Genomic DNA, 14,483 nt, shown 5'->3' with positions numbered 1-14,483 from the left:
TGATTTCTTCAGTGGATAATGAAATAGTGGGAAGCTCATGACCATTAAGCGCGTGAACTGAAATGCGATGAGTGAGGGGTTTGAGGGGAATCTGAAATCTGCGTGCGAAATTATGGTCCATAAAATTACCTTCGGCCCCCGAATCCAACAGTGCTTGACAAGTGTGTTGGTGGACTGACCATCTTAGTCTTACCGAGAGGAGGGTGGAGGTCGATGTAGTCGTAGATGAGGTCTTCCTGGCGGAAATCCCCTGTGCTAAGCCTTTTACCGGGCAGTTGTAAGCATAATGTCCGGCTCCTCCACAGTACAGGCAAAGGCCCTGGGATCTCCGCCTCTCCCTCTCCTCTCGGGAAAGCCGAGCTCGACCCACCTGCATGGGCTCATGGTCCTAAGTAGAGATGACCACGTCCCTGCCGCTGGATCTTGGACCGTCAAAACCCCCGAGGTTGCGGGTGGGCGTCACACGACGCTCGACTCTGGATAGCCGACTGTCCACCCGAGACTGATTTCTCTCCTTGCCGTAGTTCGGCCAATGCTCTGGCTGCCTCTCTTCCCGAGACCGCTCGGTCAAACACTTGTCTCATTTCGGTGGAGAGTGTCTTCGGTGGAGGTGCAGCACGGGTGTTGGTTCTCCCACACCGCCATTCCCCAAAGCGCCGCTCTCCCAGTCAGCAATGTTAAAACGAACGCCACCTTGGCCTGCTCGTTCTGGAAGGTGCGAGGTTGAAGAGCGAAGTGCATAGGACACCGGGTGAGGAATGCTCTGCAGTGTGATGGTTCACCTGAGTAGGCTTCTGGAACAGGTAGCCGGGTTTCAGACTGGGAGGGGCTTCCTGGTGGTACGGGGTGAGCGGCTGGTGTGGGTGGCGCAGTGGGAGTCCGTAGGCACTGGATCTGCTGGCTGAGCTCGGACACCTGCGTCACCAAGACTTGAACTGCTCTGCCCATATCGCCGATATCCTTCTCCTGCGAGTCCATTCTCTGGATGCTGTGATGAATGAATTCTTCTAAAGAAGAGGGAGAGACGCTCGCTGCTTCCATTCCTTGGTCAGATCGTTCTGTCATAGTAACTGATCACAGGAAGCAAACGCGAGTTAACAATATTTATTGATAGCAACAGAGTCCCAGAACAGTAAGTCCGCTGGTGGAAATGGTGACGCAGGGACTTTGATGGCCAGATCCGGTGAAGTGCAGACAGACGGTGAGACGACAAAATCCACAGGGAAGACGATGAACAGGAATACCAGGCAGGAACACGAACCGGAAGACCAGACAGGGAAACATCAAACAACGATCTGACAAAGATGATAGAACAGCGGTGAGTATAAGTAGCATGGTGAGATCGACTGCAGCTGTTGATGTAATGATGAGCAGCTGGAGCGGATCGGGTAATGACATACAGACACGGCCCTTACACATGCCTCTTACACATGTGCACTCATACAACAACATAAAAACAAGACTAGAAGGAACCAGTGAATACGTCTACCGTGACAGTAAGCGCATGGTTATTATGGGCAAACAGCTGGAAACTCTGTAGATATTCGTTCAGTGTGTGCATGTCAAAAAATGTATTCCGATTTGAAGCTTGTGACATATAAACGTGCACATCAACTCGATCACATGTTTAGCATTCATGTAAACACTACATTCAAATTCATCAATTGGAATGAATTCAGTCCGATTGAAACAAAAGTTGTGCATGTAAACATAGCCATTGTGGAATGTGTCTATTATAGGTGAAAGAACACCTCTGCAGAAGAAAAATCAACGCCTACTTCATCATTACAACATTGGCCTCTCCCACTGGCGTGTTAGTGAGATGAGGCGGAGAGAAGAGCAAAACAGGATCAATAGACTAAAAATATCATTACCTTCCAAAGGATCCTAATGCTACGAATGTGGTTATTTGTTTTCAACAATGGGAATGTCTCAGTTGAGCATTATTTATTTGTATTGGGTACATTTAACTGTGGATTCTTTGGCAAATCGGTTGCAATTTTGGCGCAGGCTTTGCCTGAACTCATCAGACACAATGACTTTACCAATTGGCAGTCGGCTCTTTTATTTAGAAGGCAGGACTATTAATCATCATCCACTTTCTCCCATTCATAGTAATAAGAGTGCGCCATCTTTGTATATCTGAAGTCTTTGTGAATATTGTAAAATATTATTACAATTTTAAAAGAGCTGTTTTCTAATTTAATATATTTTAAAATGTAATTTAATCCTGTGAACCCAAATTCACCTTATCAATTTAATGCATCCTCGATGAATATAAGTTTGTTTTGTTTTTAATTTGAATGATAGTGTATATTAAGAAATTAACATAAAAAAATATCATAGAATAATATCCTCTAGATTCCACAGATCTATTGCTGTGTAAAAATATTAATGGTTTTAATCGTGAGTAATCTGAAACATTATGTTTACATTCATATGATCCACAATTGCTTGCTGAAAAACATAACATGCACATTGCCTGATGAGAAATGCAGGGGACAAATTTTAAGGTGTAGGAGGACACGTCCCACATACATATTTTACCTTCAAAATAACTTTTCAAATGGGGTCTCATGCATTTTGTGCTCTGTTTTTTCAGTGCGACAGACGTCCTGCATGGAAGACATGAGGAAAGAATTACCGGTAAAAACAACGAGGAAAAGGATGAGTAAAAAGAGAGAATAAATCAGGTGAGTTTGTGGATGTGTTTCAGTCTCCTCTGAAGAGTGCGTTTCCCAAAGAATCAGCCATTATTTTCATGGTCAAAATTGCTCTAGTGTACTTAACCGTTTGCTCCACAGGTACTCCCAGAATGCACTGACAAAGCCATACAACTATGGGGCGAGTTCAAGTTGAAATGTTTGAAGACAGACATTTCTTTTTTTAATCTTTTTAATCTTTCATCCTTTATGTTCATGAAAGTGAAACAATTATGCAATTATGCAAACTTTCAATTTAATATAAGATTACATATTCCTCCCTTTTTTTATTTGTATTTTTGTTTATTTCTTAATTTTGTAGTGAATTTTATTATTAATAATATTATTTATGTTATTTATATTATATAAAGTTCATTTGTTATCATAAGTTAACTTGGATAACATGAATAACATAAATACTTCTACAGCATTAAGCACGCAAGTCTACATAAATTAAACATTTTTGTATTTTTTTTATATCAAAAGTTGTCTGTTAATATTAGTTAGTGCATTGTAAACTAACATGAACAACAATATTTTTTTTAATTAACTTGAATTAATAAATGCTTAAAAAGTACTGCTCATTGTTAGTTCATGTTACCTAATGCATTTTTTAGTGTAAACAAATGGGACCTTACTGTAAAGTTTTACCATTATATTTGCTTTTTTATGTTAACTATTTAAACAATAATAGAATGGAAGACGAGAGCATATTCCAAGACTTTTATAAAGACGTTAGACAGCGATGTTGTTGATAAAAAAACAGACAAGTTTTAATGCGTGACCTTGTAATTGTCCCACAAGTAATTGAGTCATCAGTGTCTCAATGTCTAATGGATCTGTTGCCTGAATTAGTAATCATGATATTGCGATTCATGTCATGTGGGAAATAGAGACTGGAGTGAAACAAAGTTTAACCAATGAGTTGTTCTGAGACTCCAGAATCTTCTTGGTTCTCGTGGCCAAGCTTTGTTGAGAACCACTGACTTACACCAAGCAGATTCTGGAGTCTCAGAACAACTCATTGGTTAAACTTTGTTTCACTTTGTTACACATTTTCCTTAGGTCATCAAGCCACGACCCACTTTTTTAGGAATTATATATAGTTTCTGTAAATACAATAATGTTGGTAGTTGGCCACCAGTCATTTAAAATATACAAAATAACACAAAGTGAAAATAAGGTGGCATTTTGGGGTTATGAAAACAACAGTTACCATGGTGAGTACACAATACTAACATGAACCGTTAATGAAACATGGAAACTTGCAAATCATCCCAACTAACACATGACTTACCAATTATGTGATTTATTGGTACTTTACTTTTATTTCATGACTTACTAATTGACAACGTATCTCTGACGTTGCATTCACGTAATTTCTTTTGCGCTTTCGAAGTGATGCAGCGTGCGTCGCCACATTTGCGAGTGCAATTGTAAAGTGTGAGCTATACGAGCACAGTATAACGCCTGACAGGACCGGAACGTTGCTTTTTTTGAGGTTAGAGACTTTTTATTTCTTAACAAGCTACAAAAAACATCTTTCAAAATTACGTTTTTTGTTGTTGATGTTGTTTCTTTGACTGTTCACTCCGCTACCCACTAAAAACGGTCTTGCGACCCATCAGTTGAGAAACCAGATGTTCCCTTTCGTTGTCACAACGAGTTCCGTCGTGACGACGAATGGGGTTTGGGTCTGCGGAATTTGCATGGCGCAACTGCACCCCACCTCGTGGGTATAAAAGGAGGACGCCGGCAACATGCAGATATGTTTTTGCTTCGGAGCCAAGAGTATCTCTTCACTCCACAAACCATCTCTGATCAACTGTCAGCTAAAAGACGAGCGACTCTCCGGTGTTGGTGTGACGGCGATCTCCAGCGAGTGCACACTGCCTGCTGATCTGTGCAGTGGTCTGCCAGTGAGTGTGTTTCTCCCTGGTCGCTTCAACATCCGCAGAGTTTTCATCTCACAAAAGAGCTTTGTCTTTTTAAAGATGCCTCGCCCGTGCACTTCTGGTTGCGGTAGACTCGTTTCTGACTCTGATGGGCACGATCACTATTTTAAATGTTTGGGCATTGATCACGCTAGAGCAGCGCTCCTGGATGACTCGTGTTCTCTCTGTGGGAACATGACCATCGCGTCATTACGGTCGAGACTCAGTGATCTCGCAAGTGATCTCATCCACACCCTGATCTACTCCCTCCACGAGAGGCAGTACTTCGGCTGGTGGCCAGGGTGACCTGAGGGTGACGGTTTGGAACAAGGCGCCGACTATCTGTCCGCGGCCCACACCCCCCTCTTCAGTGATGCAACCCGCGAGTGTTCAGGGGATTCCTGCCGGTCTATCTACGGATGCCCCGCGGGTTTCCTTTGGCGCTCCAGAGGAATATGCAATGTCTATCACAGCATCAGAGGGCGGGCCAGATTCCTCAGGAAGTGAAGACTTGTCAGTGCTGCCACCTTCTGGTGTGCATACGGCATTGGTTGAGTCGGATCCTGAGATGACGGCCATGCTTTCCCGGGCCGCCGCGAGCATTGGGTTTGAGTGGAACCCACCACCCTGTACCGACGCATCCTGAACTATCTCGACTACTGGCTGATACTAGCTCACTCTCAAGACCAGGTTTGCTAACACAGGGACCTAGTGCTCCGGCACCTAGCTCGTCTGGGTCTTCTGGTCAACTGGGAGAAGAGCAAACTCTGCCCCGTGCAGAGGATCTCTTTTCTCGGTATGGAAATCGACTCGGTCCACCATGTCCACGAAGCTTACGAGCGCACGTGCACAGTCACCGCTGACTTGCCTGAAACAATTCGAGGACAATGCAAAGTTTCCAGGCATGTTGTTGTTTCAACAGATGCCTCCACCATGGGCTGGGGCAACATGTGCAATGGACATGCTGCCACGGGCTCTTGGTTCCAGGGACAGGACCCCAGTGCCTTTGGCATGTCAATTGTCTCGAGTTACCTGCAAACGCCTTGCTCTGCACCGCTTTCTTGCGCTGCTCAAGGGTCAACATGTACTAGTCCGATCAGACAATACCGCCACAGTAGTGTACATCAACCGCCAAGTTGGTCTACACTCCTGCCGTATGTCGCAACTCGCCCGCCACCTCCTCCTATGGAGTCAGAAGCATCTGAGGTCGCTTCGAGCCATTTATATCCTCGGAGCCCTGAACTGTGCAGCCGACACGCTCTCACGGCTTCAGCCCCTCCCTGGAGAATGGGGACTCCATCCCAGGTCGGTTCAGTTGATTTGGGACCAGTTCGGGGATGCACAGGTAGACCTGTTTGCCTCCCACGACTCGACCCATTGCACCCTGTTTTACTCCCTGACCAAGGGCACGCTCGGCACGGACGCACTGGTGCACAGCTGGCCGCGGGGCCTCCGCAAATATGCGTTTCCCCCAGTGAGCCTTCTTGCACAGACCCTGTGCAAGATCAGGGAGGATGAGGAGCAAGTCATATTGGTTGCGCCTCACTAGCCCACCCGGACCTGGTTCTCCGAACTTGTACTCCTCGCGACAGCACCTCCCTGGCCTATTCCTCTGAGGACAGACCTCCTTTCTCAGGGACGGGGCACCCTATGGGACCCTCGTCCCGATGTTTGGAACCTCCACGTGTGGCTCCTGGACGGGACGAGGCAGGTTTGAGTACCATACCACCAACGGTGGTGGCTACCATCACTTCCGCTAGAGCATCGTCCACGAGACATGCCTACGGGTTGAAGTGGAACCTCTTCGTCAACTGGTGCTCTTCTCACCGAGAAGACCCCCGGAGATGCCCGATTAGTGTCACGCTTTCCTTCCTGCAAGATGGGTTGGAGGCTGTCTCCCTCCACCCTGAAAGTATATGTTGCCGCTATCGCCGCACATCATGACGCAGTCGAGGGTAACTGCCCTGCAGAGTGCTCCTTTTGAGCCTCTGCAATCAGTGGTTGTATTGGCCTCCATCAAGAGGTTAGGGGACCTGCACGTATTTTCCATTGACGAAGAGTGCCTGGAATTCGGGCCGGCCTACTCTCACGTGATCCTGAGACCCCGGCCTGGATATGTGCCCAAGGTTCCCACCACTCCCTTTAGAGATCAGGTGGTGAACCTGCAAGCGCTGCCCCTGAAGAGGCAGACCCAGCCTTGGCAATGCTCTGTCCAGTACGCGCTCCCCGTGCCTATGTAGACAGAACGCAGTGTTTGAGGACCTCAGACTAGCTCTTTGTCTGTTAGGGTGGGAAGCTGAAGGGAAAGGCTCTCTCCAAGCAAAGGTTGTTTCACTGGATAGTGGACGCCGTTGCTTTGGCATACCAGCAGCAAGGTCGACCATGCCCCCTTGGTGTGACAGCCTACTCCACCCGGAGTGTGGCTTCCTCTTGGGCTCTAGCGCATGGCGCCTCGCTAACAGCGATCTACAGAGTTGCAGGCTGGGTGACACCCAACACATTTGCCAGATTCTACAATCTCGGAGTGGAGCCAGTGTCCTCTCATGTACTCGCTTCAACCAGTCAGTACTAGGACCCGCTCAGGTGTCTTCGCTTGCTCGCCATTCCACTCCACAGACTGGATACGTGCAATATTTCCTCAGGTGAGCTTCCCCGACAAGCCCTGAGTTCCTGAAATTTTTTTCAGTACCCCATCAGGGCACACACACACAAAACTCTAATAGAGTTACAACTGCCTGTGAAACTCTAAAATTTGGTGGCAGAGCAGCTGCTCTGACAAAGGATTTAATCAGACGACTGTGGACCTAAATGTGCTGAACCTACACTGCCTCCCACACACACAGTCTTATTAGAGGAAGAATATCTCACATCTACCTGATGTAAGCTGAAGCACACTGAACGAGATTTTTAATTAACTGCCAACCAGCACGCACGCACGCACGCACGCACACACACACACACACACACACACACACACACACACACACATACACATACACATACACGACACACACACACACACACACACACACACACACACACACACAGACACACACACACACACACACACACACACACACACACACACACACACACACACACACACACACACACACAGACACACACACAAACACACACACACACACACACACAGACACACACACACACACACACACACACACACACACACACACACACACACACACACACACACAGACACACACACACACACACACACTCACGCTCACAAACCTGAGGGTTCAATTGACCCAGAATGTCCAATAACAACATTCCAGTACCGAAAAAAAGAAAACAAATACTGGCTGTTTGTTTGTCAATCCATTCCAAATCCTGCTTGTTTTTATTTGATCTTTAGTAGAAAAATGTTTCTAGCAAATATATGCATACAGAATTCACAAAAGGATGTCAGCACTAATTGATTTTTGGTTCTGCCCACCTCCAAAATCCTGATTTAACGTCTGCAGCCACCCCAAATTTAAATTATTTCTATAATATATTTATTAGGGCTGTCAATGTAGGATTGCAATGCAATCAACATGAATGATTTCTGAAGGATCAGTTGACACTGAAGATTTTCATTACAGGAATAAATTAGCTACATTTTAAAAAGCAGTTATAAAAAAAAACAGTTATTTTAAATTGTAATATTATTTCACAATATTATTTTTACTCTATTATAATTAAGTAAATACTTTTTTATTTTAATTAAGTAAATACCTTTTTATAAGACTTATACACACACACACACACACACACACACACACACACACACACACACACACACACACACACACACACACACACACACACACACACCCACACAATAGTAATGCAAGTATAACAACAGAGAACAAGCAGCTTTGAGACACAAAGGATTATTTTAAGATATTTTGTCTGTGCACATCAGTAGTTCTGAGGAAATCTCATGCTAAGAAGCTGTTAGCATGAGATTTCCTCAGAACTACTGATGTGCACAGACAAAATATCTTAATATCAGCCTGTCTGCTGTCTGTCTCTAATAGAACTGGAGACCCGCGCTGGCAGGTAGGAAGCCCAGAGAAGAGGATTAGAGGATACAGGGGAAGTCACACTGTGAAGTCAGCTTCACTTCATTGTCTGAGATCAGACTAACCTTCGTGTTGCCTGGTCTTTGCTTTTACAGTCCCTATGACAGCGGCCTAACTGCAGCAAGGGATGCTAGGATGCTGTTTTGTGAGCTCTAGCAAAAGAATCAGTGGATTTTATGATGCCTTTAGTCACTGCGCACACACACACACACACACACACACACACACACACACACACACACACACACACACACACACACACACACACACACACACACACACACACACACACACACACACACACACACACACACACACACACACACACAGACACACACACACACACAGTGTTCCAACAATAGCTGCATGAACCAAAGCACCTCTGTCAGAGTAATGCTAACTAAGAGAATGTATCTGTGGTGACGCTCTGTATGAGCTGCTTCTGTATATAAAAATGATTCTGTGGTACAGTCATAGACTGTAAAAAATATATGGATGTAGTGTTTGCGACGTCACCCGTAGGTTTCTGAAGAGCATATTTGAAGCCCAAAGTGGGTGGAGCTCATCTCTTTAAGATTTAAAAAAACAAAGTAAATTCAATATTAGTACTCATACTCAATTTAAGCTTTTCGAAATTAAAACATAAATATAAACATTGTAAAATTTGGTAAAACCTACTCAGCTGTTTGATACTGGTGTTTCCATCATGCACTGGGGCATAAATAATTAATAGGGTTGAATTTTTCACTGTTTTGCAGCTGTATTTTCATGGTTTTATCATTGCTTTTGTTTTTTAGGAACTTGCTGTTTTGTGACATCTGGAGTTCATTTTCTACTCAAAGTGACACATTCACAAACAAAAATGATCCATCAAATGTTACCGTTATTGTGTATTGTTTGTGTACCAATTGAGATCTCTGTATTCGGGAATCGGGTGGGTACCACATTACTTCTATTATGTGGATATGTATACAATATCTGCTGTATTATTTACTTAGATGTTCTAAGTTAAGCATAAACTTTAAAAGTATGACTTAATTCAGAGTTGAAACAGAGTCTTGCAAAGTAAACTTCAGCTAAGTAGAAACTGATCAACTAACTTTATCTACTTAGTTAAGTAAATTTTACTTTACTCAGTCAAGTAGATTTTACTTAATTTCATTAGAGAAATTTACTATATAAGAAATTTACTTAAAAAAAATATGCATGCAAAAACTTGCAAAAGAAAAATGAAATACAGTACATTTTAATGTATTTTTATTTTATTGTAATTGTATTTTAGGTTTATGATTTGTGTTTGATTTCCAAACATGATGTGCACCTATAACTATTTTCCTAGTTAAATAATATCTCAATTATTTATTTGATTATTTGCTGTCTTTTGAATAGTATGTAAATTAAATACATAAGTGAATATTTTATATTATATAATGTTTATAATTATATAAAATTTTACACTCAATTTTGGCTTGTAGAAAGGGAAGCTCGAACTTTCTAAGTACACTTTACAATAAGGTTTCATTAGTTAACATTAGTTAACTACTTTATTTAACATGAACTAAAAATGAACACTACTTCTACAGCATTTATTAATTTTAGTTGATGTTAATTTCAACATTTACTAATACATTATTAATTATTCTGTATTTCTTAACATTAGTTATAAAACTCACCTCTCTATGTGCCAAAACGTCTCAGGTTACGTATGTAACCCTGGTTCCCTGAGAGGGAACGAGACGCTGCGTTGAGACGCGGTGGGAACGCTCTGCGTGATTGCGTCGTGAAGCACGTGTATAATCAGTCCAATGGAAGAGCGAGACGTCATAGGCGGTGACGTCATAGACCAGGAAGCTATAAAGCACACCAGAAAACAGACCGCGACAGCTTCTGAAAAAGCCTGAAGCAAGTCGATCAGGGCATGCAGGAAGTATGGCAGGAGAACGCAGCGTCTCGTTCCCTCTCAGGGAACCAGGGTTACATACATAACCTGAGACGTTCCCTTTCAAGGGAACTCGAGCTGCGTTGAGACGCGGTGGGAACCCCATACCCACTACGCCATAAGACAAATGCCCGTTCTGTGTGAAGTCCTTGCGCACACTAGAAGCAAGCAACCTAGCCCCGGGAGTGGAGAGGTGTAGGTCATAAAATCTGACAAATGTATGAGGTGAGGACCAGCCTGCCGCATTACAAATATCCTGAAGGGAAACACCCGAAATTAAAGCCTAGAGGCAGCCATACTCCTTGTAGAATGGGCCTGAACAGCCACAGGTGAACGCTGTCCGGCCGCTTCATAAGCAAGTGAGATAGCCTCAACTACCCACTTGCTCATTATCTGTTTAGATGCAGGGCAACCTATCTTAGGTTACCCGAAGCAGAGAAATAATTGTTCTGATAAACGCCACTGAGCAGCTCTGTGGACCTAAGCATCCAAAGCCCGGACAGGGCATAACAGATTTAAGATTTTCCTGATCTGGGGTATTAAAGGTGGAGGACAGAAGGCCTGGAGCACAAATGACCCGCACATTTAGTAGGGACCTAGAAATACAACCCGATCTGGGGTGAAGAATTACTACCACCAACCAGGTGCAAATCCAAGTACGTGCAGGCCTCAGCCTCATGTACCACGGAGAAGACGAAATTAAGGATCTCTCCTCAGAGATAGCCCAGCAAAGAAACATTCATTACAGAAATCAAGTACTGGTACAACAGGGCAGAAACGAGATTCAGAAGGCGTTCTCTGCACCAGGCAGAGAACAGCATATTAGTCTTCTCGTGGAGGGAGCTCTAGACTGGAGTATGGTCTCCACGACCTCGGTCGAGAAACCTGAATCTATGAGCTGGGCCCCCTCAGAGGCCGAGCCCACAGTATCCACAACTCCAGAGCTCCCAGGAGCAAAGATATCGGGAAAAGCGTATAGGTGTAGTGGCAACCACACCTATTACATTACATCCAGTCCAAGCGGAGCTGGATGCGTGAGGTAGAACCACAAGGGCAATGCATTGTACAAGCGATGCGAAAGGTCGACTTGTAGTTTGACCGAAGTTCTCCCTAAGAAGCTCCACCACCTCGGGGTGAAGTCTCCATTCCCCGGGCCACAACCCCTGCCTCAACAGGATATCTGCTCTGATATACGAGACCATCAGTGTGTTGTCCGGACCCTTCGCCGACCAACCACTCATGATTGCCCCCGACTTGTGAGGGAAACATCCGTCGATAGCATTATGCGTCGACAAGAAGCCCCCAACACTGGGCCTGGGCGAGGAACCAAGGTTCTTCCACATGACCGAGGCACGAAGGCATAGCTGCGTGACCTTGATCATGCGAAAACGGATTTCCCCTCGGAGAAAACCCCTTGGTCCCGAGCCACCACTGCAGGGGTCTCATGTACAGAAGGCCAAAAGTAACTACGTTGGACGCAACTGCCATGAGCCCCAGCCAAAGACCTTTCACCGAGCGGCCACTCATGACCGCCCCCCATCCTGTGAGGGAAGCATCCGTCGATAGCGTGACGCGTCGACAAGAAGCACCCAGCACTGGGCCCTGGGCGAGGAACCAAGGTTTCTTCCACATGACCGAGGCACGAAGGCATAGCCGCGTGACCTTGATCATGCGAAAACGGATTTCCCCTCGGAGAAAACCCCTTGGTCCCGAGCCACCACTGCAGGGGTCTCATGTTCAGAAGGCCAAAAGTAACTACGTTAGACGCAACTACCATGAGCCCCAACAGTCTCAGAGACTGTTTGCAGTGAGTGACTGACCTAGTTTTACATTCTTTACGGCTGTGAGAATCGCAGAAATACGTGCAGGAGACAGACGTGCTTGCATTGTTGTCGAATCCCATAATACACCTAGAAAGTGGTCCTCTGAGCTGGGAGGAGTACACTCTTTTTGGTGTTGAGCCGCAACCCTTATGTGGGACAGAACGACATCTCGATGTTGAACTGCCAAAAGCTCGGACTGAGCTAAAATCAACCAATCGTCGATATAAACCTAGGCCAAATGGAAGAACCCGATACTGGTATGCTTCGCCCCTGAAAGCAAACCTCAGGAACCTCCTGTGATGAGGATGGATAGATAAGTAAGCGTCCTTTAAGTCTATTGTGACAAACCAGTCCTCGGACTGAATCTGTGACACAATCATATTTAGCGTAAGCATACTTTGAACTTAAGATTCTGAAATCTGCTGTTTAATTGACGCAGGTCTAGAGTAGGACGCAACCCCTCATCCTCTTTCGGAACAATGAAGTAATGGCAGTAAAACCCTGACTGTCTGCCGGGAGGAGGAACCCCTTCTACAGCTCCTTTTGCAGAAGTGTCAGTACTTCCTGCTCCATAACCAAAGCCTGCTCGGGGTCCACCACAGTGGGGAGGACCCCTAGAAATCTGGGCGGACAAGAACCGAATTCTGATATAGTGTGCAGGACCCACCGAGAAATATGTGGCAGTAGTTTCCACACTGCCAGAAATTCTACTAGGGGAACCAGTCTCTCAAGACTGGCCTCTGGATTTGGTTGAACAGTCAGTACGGTGCCCTGAAGCGGCGAACCGGCCGGGAACAACCGAACTGACCGTTCTACGACCCTCCTCGGAGGATCGTATGGGGACGCTGACACCTCGGTGCCCTGAACGGCGAACCGGCAGGGAACAACCGAACTGGCAGCGCTGCGACCCTCCTCAGAGAGTCGCACCCCAGAGGGCGGCGAGGAGAAACGATTTCTCAAAACCGTCCCTGCCCCGGAGGAGCCCTCAGAAGCTTTATTAGAGATGACGACAGTCCTCAGATCTTGCCTCCCTTTAAATAACTTAGTTCCAACGACCCTCCTCGGAGGATCATTTGAAAAAGCAGGCACCTCGGCACCCTGAAACGGCGAACCGGCAGGGAAACCGAACTGACTGCTCTACGACCCCCCTCGGAGGATCGTTTGGGGACACTGACACCTTCGTGTCCTGAACGGCAAACCGGCAGGAAAACCGAACTGGCAGCGCTGCGACCCTCCTCAGAGAGTCGCAGCCCAGAGGGCGCCGAGGAGAAACGATTTTCTCAAAACCATCCCTACCCCGGAGGGGACCACCCTTTAGAAGACTGATAGCCTCGGCGTCAGGGCTTCCTATTGTCCAAGCTTTTTTAGAGATAAAATAGTCCTCAGATCTTGCATATCTCTAACTGGCTAGACTGCTACCGCCACCCAAGTCCCCTTCGATTGTGGAGGAGCCCAAATGGCGATGCTCGTTCTTGCACTCTGTGCTGCGAGGAGCTTAGTACACTGAGACTGCTCCGCCCAGCAGTCTCGGGAACATTAGATTGGTGAGGAAGAAACCTCTGGAACGCCGCTGAACGGTTTATTCTTAGTTTTGTTTTGTTTTGTTTTGTTTTTGAAAGCGGAGCGTCCAGAAGAACAGACATAATTTTATCTTATTTTTCTTTATTTTTAAATCAGAAAAACGTATATATATATATATAAATATATCACTCCGTGGCCACCAGCAGGAAAAACAACCGAACTGGCCGTGCTGCGACCCTCCTCAGAGAGTCGCCACCCAGAGGAGAAACGATTTCTCGAAACCGTCCCTCCCCAGTATAGTTTATCTGTTTTTGCACGACGCAATTCTCGAATAGCGAATAACGTGATATAGCGTAACACAGATCGCTTGCTGAAAGCAACAGAAGCTGTCGCGGTCTGTTTTCTGGTGTGCTTAATAGCTTCCTGGTTTATGACGTCACCGCCTATGACGTCTCGCTCTTCCATTGGACTGATTA

The 14,483-nt window shown here is 45.6% G+C and overlaps 1 protein-coding gene across 6 annotated transcripts in view; it reads left to right on the top strand.

Moving 5' to 3' along the window:
• dlgap1b (discs, large (Drosophila) homolog-associated protein 1b) overlaps positions 1-14,483 on the top strand; it is a 183,070-nt gene that overhangs the window by 72,950 nt on the left and 95,637 nt on the right. For all 6 annotated transcript variants that reach the window (XM_077244396.1, XM_077244398.1, XM_077244399.1 and 3 more), the window contains one exon: positions 2,603-2,693. The gene's annotated coding sequence lies outside the window, so the exon portion shown is untranslated. The remainder of the gene's footprint in view (positions 1-2,602; positions 2,694-14,483) is intronic.

The sequence above is a fragment of the Siphateles boraxobius genome, unplaced genomic scaffold (genome assembly GCF_051911475.1).
Source record: "Siphateles boraxobius isolate OS27281-9 unplaced genomic scaffold, OSU_SipBor_1 26, whole genome shotgun sequence".
NCBI lineage: Eukaryota > Metazoa > Chordata > Actinopteri > Cypriniformes > Leuciscidae > Siphateles > Siphateles boraxobius.
This window is presented reverse-complemented; position numbering and strand designations above follow the sequence as displayed.